The sequence below is a fragment of the Canis lupus genome, chromosome 33 (genome assembly GCF_048164855.1).
Source record: "Canis lupus baileyi chromosome 33, mCanLup2.hap1, whole genome shotgun sequence".
NCBI lineage: Eukaryota > Metazoa > Chordata > Mammalia > Carnivora > Canidae > Canis > Canis lupus.
In genome coordinates, this window is record NC_132870.1 from 29,703,967 (window position 1) to 29,715,306 (window position 11,340).

Genomic DNA, 11,340 nt, shown 5'->3' on the forward strand with positions numbered 1-11,340 from the left:
TGACTGAGCCACCCAGGTGCCCCCAAAAGCTTACAGTTTAATGTGTATCTTCTACTTTCATAATCCTCCAAAGTACCTGACAGAGTGCTTGGCATATGAAGGATTGTCAATAAACTGTGGCTGATGGATAAAATCTCCCTGTAAATAGGTGGAACGACCCTAAGTGAGCATTAGTAGCTAGAATTTCTTCAGTCTTGAAAGTAGTCACTGTCTAAAACCTGGAACACAGGCCGCTCTGGCCACATCAGTACTTAGGAATGACTAAACGTTTCATTTCTGCAACCAGTGTGTTTGTGTTTTTTAAAGTCATCTCCAAAAGTAAGTAAGCATATGGTGACCTAAATCTTTCATTTTTATTACCCACTGGTATATAATAAACAGTAATCATAAGGTAGACTCAGTGTTTAGGAGTAGATGGCATAAGAGCATTCATTCTGAAGGAGGGCACTAGAAGACTCAAGCTGAGGAAAACATAGCCAAATTCTGTGAATGCCTATTAGTTAGCATAAATGAGGTTTCAGTGGAGACTTTTCCACTCAAACTCCTGAAATATTCACCGTTGCTTTTTAGGCCTTCCATGAGCAAAATCAAAAGCAAATGTGTAAAGTAAAATAAAAATTAGGAACTCTAATTGTATAAGGCTAACTCCTGTGCTGTGATTTGACAGGGTCAGGAGCTAGGAGGAAGGATTCAATTTTCAGCAGCTCTGCTCTGTCCGCAAAGCCTGCCATGTGTTGCAGCTCGACCTTGATCTGTAGCTGTCCCTGTTTACTATGTGACAGACAGCTGCTCCCTCCCGGCTCTCTGCCATCGTTCCTCCACCTCGCACGCCATCCCTGTGTAAATAAGGCACTTGGAGAAACTGCAGCCCAGTGCAAGCAGTAATCTTTGGCTGGAAGGCTCAATATCAGATGAGGACTGATCAATCAAAGGGATGGATTAAAAAAAAAAAAAGCAGACAAAAGAAAATCCTCTGATACACAAGACTACCAAGACACAAAGCTTACAATATGCCACCAAAAATCTTCTTGTAGTTTTTATCATATTCTGTTCTATTCTCAGCTGTGAAAGCTTTCCTTTCACCTGCTGGTCTCTTTTTGAAATAGAGACACAGGTAGAGGGAAGCTCAGTGAAGATCACGATTGAAAGCTCCCTGCGTGAGCTCTCAAGTCACACCTGGAGACTGAGACGCTATTGTGTCTAGCAGGAACCGCCATTTGTAAATGTCTCGTCCTCATTTTCAGGCTCAGGAGTCTCACCACCACATTTTTATTTAATGTTTTAAAAACTCTTTACCAAAATAATTTGAGGTGGCCAGGAATAAGATATTTAAATGCATGAGTTGTGTGTGTGTATATTTCTTATTGGCATATGTGTGCATATATATTTACACAAATGTATACCATCAGAATTAAGAAAAAATTAATGCAATAAAAGAGAAAAGGTAGCACCGTGTCAGTTCATAGGTTTAGATACTTTTTAATACGGTTTACTTTCATTTTCTTTTAGATTTTCTGCTTCTGGAAGACAATGATTAAAATGAAGTAGAGGGTTATGGAGCCCAAAATACAGAAATTCACCATTTTCCTCAAAATGGCTTATTTTATCATCCTGAATGATGAAGAGCATGGTTGACCATCTGTTAGAGAGACTATAGAGGGTATGGCTGCTGCAGCTGGGAGATTAGATCCATGATCTCTCCTGTTCTTCCCAAATTAGCAATTCTGTGATCTTCACATGCTGGGCAAATTGCTTTTAAAACATTTTTCCCAAGAAAATTGTCAAACTCAAAAGTAGCTGATGCATACAGATAATAGCCAATACTTTTGGCATCCTTTCTGCTCAAGCAGGAAGAGGAGAATAGGGACGAACAATTTCATGGGATTCTATTCCACTGAAAGTAGAGAAATCCAAATCAGGCATTGACTGAGTCTGCGTCAGTTTCACATTTGCAATACTGCCATAACATGGTTGTGTTGCAGTTTCTGTTATGCATTTTCAGATTTTGTAATTCACAATTCACACCTAACTTGACATTATTGATTTTAGCCAGGGAAGAAATATTCTTATGAAAGACTCTGAAATTTATTTTATCAATTTGCTTTAGAGATAAGAAAAACAAAAAGCAAGAGATTATTTAAATTTCAAAAAAGTCTCTTTACCATGTCTAGTTGCATTAACATGCTATAGACATGGGTCATATTTTCTTTTTTTTTTTAAGATTTTATTTATTTATTCATGAGAGACACAGAGAGAGGCAGAGACATAAGCAGAGGGAGAAGCAGGCTTCCCTCAGGGAGCCTGATGCAGGACTCAATCCCAGGACCCCAGGATCACGACCTGAGCCAATGGCAGATGCTCAACCACAGAGTCACCCAGGTGCCCCCATATTTTCAATTTCAGCAACAGCCTCCCAAGGGGAGCATAGAATAAGTCCTACAACACTGACTCCCATCTCAAAAAATTTTTATGCCAGTGAATCCTGATGAAAATTAAAATGTGGGGCAACTTTGAAGAGTGAAAGGAGTTGTTTGTTTCTTTGTTTGCTTGTTTAATGAAACAGCCTCTAGAAAAGCGAAATAGAAGAGAGTAAAACTGTTGCCAACCGCTAGCCCCAAACATAGGCAAGCAAGTTTAAAGAATAATTGAATGGACTGTTTATGACCACTTTGAATTACTTTTAGCACCAAATGGTAGAATCAGCTCCCTCTCCTTATCATGATACCCCTTAGTACCTACTAACAGCATGGGACTTGGGCAATTACCGCGTTGAAAATAATCACAACTGAGTATTTCTACATCAGACACTTTAAAATATTTTCTGTCATCCTGAAGAGTAAGTACTTACAGTACAGAAGAGTTAAATAATTGATATCATTTCTACCATTACAGATATGAGGATTCTGAAGCTCAGAAAGATTATTTACCTCACCCAAGCCACACTGCCAATATTGACACTACAGAATTAGACTGATTAAAGCCTATGCTCTTCCCACTATATCAGACTGCTTTTCAATCATTTCTCCCCTGAAGGGAGAACTCTATAAAAAAGTTGTTACTGAGAGGAGTGAGTTTCTATTCCACTGGAGTGCATTGTTCTTAAATTAAAACCAGTAGAGGAGACTCCATTTTCTACTTAATAACTGAAACATTTTTAAAAATCTAAACATCAGAAATTAATGTATTAAACAGTTGTTCATTTGCTATGGAGTCATTTCTATTGGCAGAATGAGTGTTTTGAGGTACAAATTAGTGCTAAATTTTAGTAAAATTTTAGATAGTAGTCCTTAAAGTGAGAATTTTCTTGGTAAATCTTCATTTGTTTTTGTTTAGTAATGAGAAGACTTAAATACATTAAAAATTGGATGATCACCAAATCACAGATGGTATTCTAGATGATAACTACAGTGAGTAGCTTCGTTTTGATCACTAAGGCAGAATAGAAAAGAGCTCTCAGGCAAAGAATCAGGATTTTATAAGATCTAATCTTGGCTTTCCACTGACTACCATAGTCAAATGTCTTAAGCTCAGTAAATGTACAGTTCTTGTTCTATTACATTCACTAAGTAACACCTAGCTCCGCTAAGCTATAAATTTCTATGATATATTCAACAAACCGTCTCACTGTATGAAAGTTTTGATTAGAGACCACCTTTGAACAGTATTTTTAAAGAAAAGAGGAAGAAGAAAAGAAGAATGATTTGAAGAATTCATCACTGAAACTTTGATTGCATCCACATATTCAAATAAATTCCAATAATACTGCATTGTCTGACTTACATCAAATGAATATATTATCCCATGTTTTAGTCTATCAAGACCAGATATACTATGAAGTAGAATGAAACCCCTTCAAAGTTAATGAGCTGACTGTGAAGGCTGTCTTTGGAGCCCCTGCTCACTGCTGCCTCTCTTTCATTTTCCACTAGTTAGAGTATATTGATCATATTGGTTACCAATACACATAAAATATATTGGTTTCATAATTGAAAGCTATTCTGGGATCCCTGGGTGGTGCAGCGGTTTAGCGCCTGCCTTTGGCCCAGGGCGCGATCCTGGAGACCCGGGATCGAATCCCACGTCGGGCTCCCGGTGCATGGAGCCTGCTTCTCCCTCTGCCTGTGTCTCTGCCTCTCTCTCTCTCTCTCTCTCTCTGTGTGTGACTATCATAAATAAATAAAAATTTAAAAAAATAATTGAAAGCTATTCTATAATACTTGGCTTGTACTCTTCAAAAATACCTAGGCCACAAAAAGGCTAAAGAAACTATTGCACATTAAAGGAGAATAAAGAACTGAGTGGGAAAAATTAAATAGGGAGACAAACCATGAAAGACTCCTAACTCTGGGAAATGAACAAAGGGTTGTGGAAGGGGAGGTGGGCAGGAGGTTGGGGTAACTGGGTGACGGGCACTGAGGAGAGTACTTGATGAGATGAGCACTGAGTGTTATACTATATGTTGGCAAATCGAACTTCAATAAAAACAAATGAAAAAAGTAAAGGAGAATAAAGGAACTTGACAATTAAATGCAATATATGCTCTCAGATTGAATCCTAGATTGGGAAGAAACTAGCTAAAGGATAATATTGAAATAATTGGGGAACCCTGGGTGGCGCAGCGGTTTAGCGCCTGCCTTTGGCCCAGGGCGCGATCCTGGAGACCCAGGATAGAATCCCACGTCGGGCTCCCGGTGCATGGAGCCTGCTTCTCCCTCTGCCTATGTCTCTGCCTCTCTCTCTCTCTCTGTGACTATCATAAATAAATAAAAATTTAAAAAATTCTAAAAAAAAAAGAAATAATTGATAAAATTTGAGCATGGACTATAGATTGGATAATAAAATCAATAATATATCTACTCAGGTCATGACTACCCTTAAGTTATGTAAGAGAACTTGTGCTTAGCAAATACACACTGAGGTATTTAAGGGCAAAGGGGTATGATACCTCTAACACACTTTCAAATGGTTCAGAGAAAAGATATCTGAATATATATATATATATATATATGTATCTATACATATATAGAGTATGTATCTATACATATACAAATAAACATACATATCTGTGTATATATATCAAGACATATATATAAGCATGGGCTTATTCTTGCATATATATATATATGAGAAAGAGATATTTTATATATATAAAGAGATATTTTATATATATAAAGAGAGAGATTTTATATATATATATCAAGACATATATATAAGCATGGACTTATTCATATATGAGAAAGAGAGATATTTTATAAAAACAAATAAGACCAAAGGGGTGCCTGGGTGGCTCAGTCGGTTAAGCATCCAACTCTTGATTTCGGTTCAGGTCATGATCTCAGGGTCCTGGGATTGAGCCTTGTGTAGGGCTCCCCACTCAGCAGGGAGTCTGCTTGACTCTCTCTCTTTCCCTTTCTCCCTCCCCTGACAGTCCTCCCCTTGCTCCCCTCTTTCCTTCTAAAATAAATAAATATTTTTAAATAGGGCCAAATCCAAACCATTGTTAAATCTGAGCAGTAGGCATATGAGAGTTCCTTGAACGCTTCTTGCAGGTTTTTTGTAAGTTTAAAATTATTTTATTTTTTTAAATATTTTATTTATTTATTCATAGAGATGCAGAGAGAGAGAGAGAAGTAGCAGAGACACAGGCAGAGGGAGAAGCAGGCTTCATGCAGGGAGCCCGACGTGGGACTCGATCCAGGGTGTCCAGGATCACGCCCCGGGCTGCAGGCGGCGCCAAACCCCTGCGCCACCGGGGCTGCCCTAAAATTATTTTAAAACAAAGTTACAAAAAATGGTTCAGAACATTTTACAAAATATGTTATTAATACTACCATATGGATAAAGACCTATTGTTTTATATACTCAACAAATTCATCATCCAACACATATCCTATCTTTTGTGAATAATATCCTTCTGTGTCTTGAACCTGCTTCTCTTATTCATTCCCTTCAGCCTTAACTTTCAGGACTTTATCCACTATTCTACCCATATGATAGCTACCATGTCTCTGGCCCCATGGCTACAACTAATTGGACCATGGGTAGGCATTTGACTCAAGATTGGTCAAGATGGACCAATCTAAGAATTTGTCCATGAGTTTTGCACTGGTTGTAAAGGACTAAATAAGTTATTCTCTGATGGTTGTCTCAGTTTTGATTCTCCCAAAAAAAGATTCTGAAAGTGGGATTTTGGTACAAATACTTTGTTTGGGAGATGATCACAGGAAGTATAGTAAGAGTATGTGGAAGTGAGATGAGGAAGAGAAGAAAGCAATAACAAAAGATGTTGAGTCCTGCTGGGGACCTTCTCAGAGGCCCATAGTAGAATTATCTTCCTGCAGAATAAGGAGAGTGGGGGTATTTATGCACCAACGCCCCATCCCTCTCTGGCTGAAGCTAACTCCTGAGCATACTAACCACCTGGCACTTCTGGTGGTTACCTTTAACCACCTCAAATGGTTCAGAGCCCATGGGCATGAATGGGTCATCCCAGCCCATTCCTCCAGCCAATGTTCTCAGACAGAAAAAGGCAGGTGTTTGAGATAGGAAGCTTGGGACAGATAGGGGAGAAATTCTTTAGCCATAAGTGATCTCACAGATGAGCCAGGGGCACGGCCAGAGCAGCAACACTGTTGTCTAGTTGAGTGGTTATTGGTGGAAATTTAAAAAGTTGTCAGTGAGCTGTGCTTCCTGCCATGTGGAAGAGTCTAGTCTAGAGTGAAAGAACAGGAAACAGACTTGCAGAGAAAGAGGGGAGAGAGTTGAAGCAATGGAAGTAGGAGCTCCAGCCACTCTTGAGAGCCAGGCCCTGCTTTGTCCATTCAACCTTTTCTAGGATTCAGTGAGCAATTAAAATCACCTTTATAGCTCAACAAATTTGAATTGAACATGAGCTATGTCATGTTGTTCTTTGAATATGGTGAATAATAAAAATTAATGCTTGCCTCTTATTTTATAGACAGCCAATGCAAACATGATTTTCCTTTCTGTTCTTTATTTGGTGCAAAACATTTAGATGTCTCTTTTGAAAAGCAAAAGAAATCTGAGTTTTAAACTTACTAAGATATTATCATCTACATCCCTGTGATGATAGCAATACTTTTCCCCTAAAACCCTACCATATAAATGTGACCAAGGTAGAATAACAACCGTGAAAACTTCAGCTGGGACCTCTGTACTTCATCTTTGCTTTACTTTCTTTTAATTTGAGGCCATTCTTAAATTTCCTCAAATATTTTCTTTCTTGATCCACTGCTGCATATATCTTTGCACAACCAAAACTCTTCAGGCTTCATAAAACATTCTCCATCTATCTTGAGGATAATCTTGTGAAAAAATATCCAATGATTTCTATTTCTAGAATGGACTTTACATTTTTTGGAAAAAAAATCTGTTTCCTAGGTATAAATTTTACATTAACTGAAAAAATGTTCGGTGGTAAAAAAAAAAAATCTAAAAGGAAGTGAAACAATTTAGCTTAGAAAAACAACTCAAATAATTTATTTTGTGAGGCAGGAAACAAAAACATATTTATTTCCTGATCCTGAGAACACAGAGGTATTTTGAGACCTAAGAAAGATGGATGATTTTAATGTGCAGCTAAGTTGAAAAAAAAAATGAGAAAGAAAAAATATCAAGATATATATGCAATACACACACACACACACACACACTGTAAAGACAACTCATTAAAAAACATTCCTCATAACACATCTCTTAGGAGATTCTGGAATTCATACTACAAAAGCATGTAGAGAGTATGTGCGTGTTTAGACACAGAGTCAATGGCACAGGAATGCAGATCATGGGATAACCACCATCACCCGTTTTCCCATACCCATTATGGATGCTTAACTATGAAGAGTCTATTGTTTAGGCTGTTTTCAGCCCTTCTAGAGTAATATTTCAAATCATTATGTGGATGTATAAGCGACATACCCTAAAAGTAATACTTACAGATATTAACAGCTCAAACAAGAAGCTCTTTTTCATCAGATGTTCACAAATCAGTCATCATCTTTCTTTTTTAAAAAAAAAATATTTTATTTATTTATTCATGAGAGACACAGAGAGAGAGAGAGAGGCAGAGACATAGGCAGAGGGAGAAGCAGGCTCCTCACAGGGAGCCTGATATGGGACTCGATCCCAGAACTCGGGATCACGCCCTGGGCCGAAGGCAGATGCTCAACTGCTGAGCCAACCAGGTGTCACAATCTTCTTTCTTTCTTAATTTTTATCTTATCTTATTATGGCTGTGTTTATACAAAGAAATCAAAAGTTTGTTTAATCTCAAAAATATGAAATTTTCTTTCTAGATTGCCCATATCAAAGCAAATTATCTGATTAATTGTAATTTTCTTAAAAGGCAACTCAAAAGCAGGACATTTTCCTGAATTAATCTGGATAGCTCTCAACTTTATAATTCATTTTTTCAGCATGATTTTTATTTCTCTTTTTTATTTTCCAACCCCTGGTGTAGGACACCAAGATGTCTCTTTTGGAAAATAAAATAGTACAGGGTTAAACATGGGAGTTCTGGAATCACAATTAGTTACTTAGCCTTTAATATGCCGCAGTTTCCACATCTGTAAAATAGGGGCATTAATAGTATCTGACTCATAAAGCCATGTTAAGGATCAAGTGAGGTAAATCCAGTAAAGCACTTAGAAAGTAACTGAAAGCAGAATCTCAAAGTGGTATTTATACCCATTGTCATAGTAGCATTATTCACAACAGTCAAAAGGTAGAAGTAATTAACTGTCCATCAATGGAGGAATGGATAACAAAGTGTATATACATACTGTGAAATATCAGTCAGGCTTAAAAGGAAGAAAACCTTTTTCTTTTTTATTTTTTTAGATAAGAGAGAGCAAGAGAGCACTTGTATGCATGGGAGGAGGGACAGAGAGGAGGGGCAGAAGGACAGGGAAATAGAGAATCTTAAGCAGGCTCCCTACCCAGTACAGAGCCCTATGAGGGAATTGGTCTCACAACCCTGAGATCATGACTGGAGCTGAAATCAAGAGTTGGACACTTAACCAATTGAACCACCCAAGAACCCAAAAAGGAAAGAAATTCTGGCACATCCTAAAACATGAATGAACCTTGAGGACATTCTGCTAAGTGAAGTAAACCAGTCACTTTCACTTACACGAGGTATCAGGAATAGTCAAAGAGTAGTCAAACTTGTAGAAACAAAGTAAAATGGTGGCTGCCAAAGAGAGTTTTTGTTTAATACGTATAGTTGTAGTTTTACAAGATGAAAAATTCTGGAGATCGATTGCACAACAATGAGCATATACTAAACACTGCGGAACTGTACACTTAAAAATGTCTAAGATGGTATATTTTGTTAACTGTATTTTACCACAATGAAAAAAATGGAAAAGAAATTTTTCTAAATAGAAGATTTTATTTTACCTTAAAAAAAAAAAAAAAAAGAACACTTAGAAAATGCATGGCATAGAGAGCTTCAATTAAAAAGGGCTATTATGGGATCCCTGGGTGGCGCAGCGGTTTAGCAGCTGCCTTTGGCCCAGGGTGCGATTCTGGAAACCTGGGATCGAATCCCATGTCGGGCTCCCAGTGCATGGAGCCTGCTTCTCCCTCTGCCTATGTCTCTGCCTCTCTCTCTCTCTCTGTGACTATCATAAATAAATAAGAAAAGAAATTTTTTTAAGGGCTATTATTTTTGTTTTCTCTCTTCCTTTCTAAAATTTTCTGATTCAGGACTAGGCTCTTTTACATATTCCATAATCCTACATAGATATTTAATAAATGCTGGAGCAATTCTCTGGGTTCAAATGGAACAAGCAATTGACATTTTGTAGGGTTGTTCAGGGGGCCCGGGATGGGGATAAGCCCTGTTAGGAAGGAAGTGCCTGGAATCAGATATCCAAGCAGGGATCAGAAGCACAAGTGGTGCACTCTCTGTGGGGTAGCACTAAAAAAGCTGGCAGCCAACCAATTAGCTATTTATGTAAATGAAGGAGCACTACTACAGATCTGGTTCTTGATCCAGCAGTGGGTCACTATAAACTCTCTACAGGCCATAAGAGAAGACTAAGGGGTGGGCAATTCAAGTATAAGAAGAATAAATAATATCCATCAGACCCCTAGCATTCAAAGCTCCTGTCAACTGCCCTGACAGCAGGGGTACTACCGGGAGCTGCAGAGATGCTGAGTGATAGAATATGAGACAAAGTCGAAAGGACACAATAAAGTAACCCAATCACTGGAGAAGGGGTTATAAATTCCAATACCTTGGAGCAAACAACAAGAAGTATGCAGTGCCAACATAAAAAGAAAAAGAGTACAAAATTTTATTGGGGAATATAAAAGTGGCCTTAAATAAATGGAGTAAAATACCTTGATAAGAACTAATGTCGTAAAATTTCAAATTTAAATATCATGTATAAATTTAGTGTCATTCCATTTAAAATTCCAATTCTAAAATTATATAACAAAAGAATAAAGAATGGAATTAATTATTTTAAGCAAAATAACTAGATAGTGTAGTTCTGGCATGATACTAGACACATAGATCAATGAAACAGATACTAAATTCTGTGATACATTCAAGAATACATAAGGATTTAGATTTAGTGAAGGGATGTGCAATCAATAGAGAAAGTCAATTTTTAATAAATGCTTGCTTTAAAAATCTTAACTTAAGAAAAATACAGTTAGATTTCTAATGTAGGGATCCCTGGGTGGCATAGCGGTTTGGCGCCTGCCTTTGGCCCAGGGCGCGATCCTGGAGACCCGGGATCGAATCCCACATCGGGCTCCCGGTGCATGGAGCCTGCTTCTCCCTCTGCCTGTGTCTCTGCGCCTCTCTCTCTCTCTCTCTGTGACTATCATAAATAAATAAAAATTAAAAAAAAAATTAAAAAAAGATTTCTAATGTAATGCCAAATATCATCTTAGTTGCATATTTCAATATAGTTTGCATTATATATCAGGGAAGGGAAATCAATGTATTGCTCATGGAATTTTTTTAAACAGATGAAAAAGAACTCCAATGACTAATATAACTTGGAAAATGTGTTTAAATTCATTACAGTTTAGAACATGCAAGTTAAAATAATGAGATAAAAGTTTGCCCATCAAACTGGAATTTTAAAAAATGATACCACAAGTATCAATGAAAGTTCAAGAAAACGGGCACTTCAGGGACACCTGGGTGGCTCAATGGTTAAGCATCTGCCTTTGGCTCAGGTTGTGATCCCGGAGTCCTGGGATTAAGTTCTGCAGGGAGCCCGATTCTCCCTCTGCTTATGTCTCTGCCTCTCTCTGTGTGTCTTTCATGAAAAAATAAATAAGACCTTTAAAAAAAGA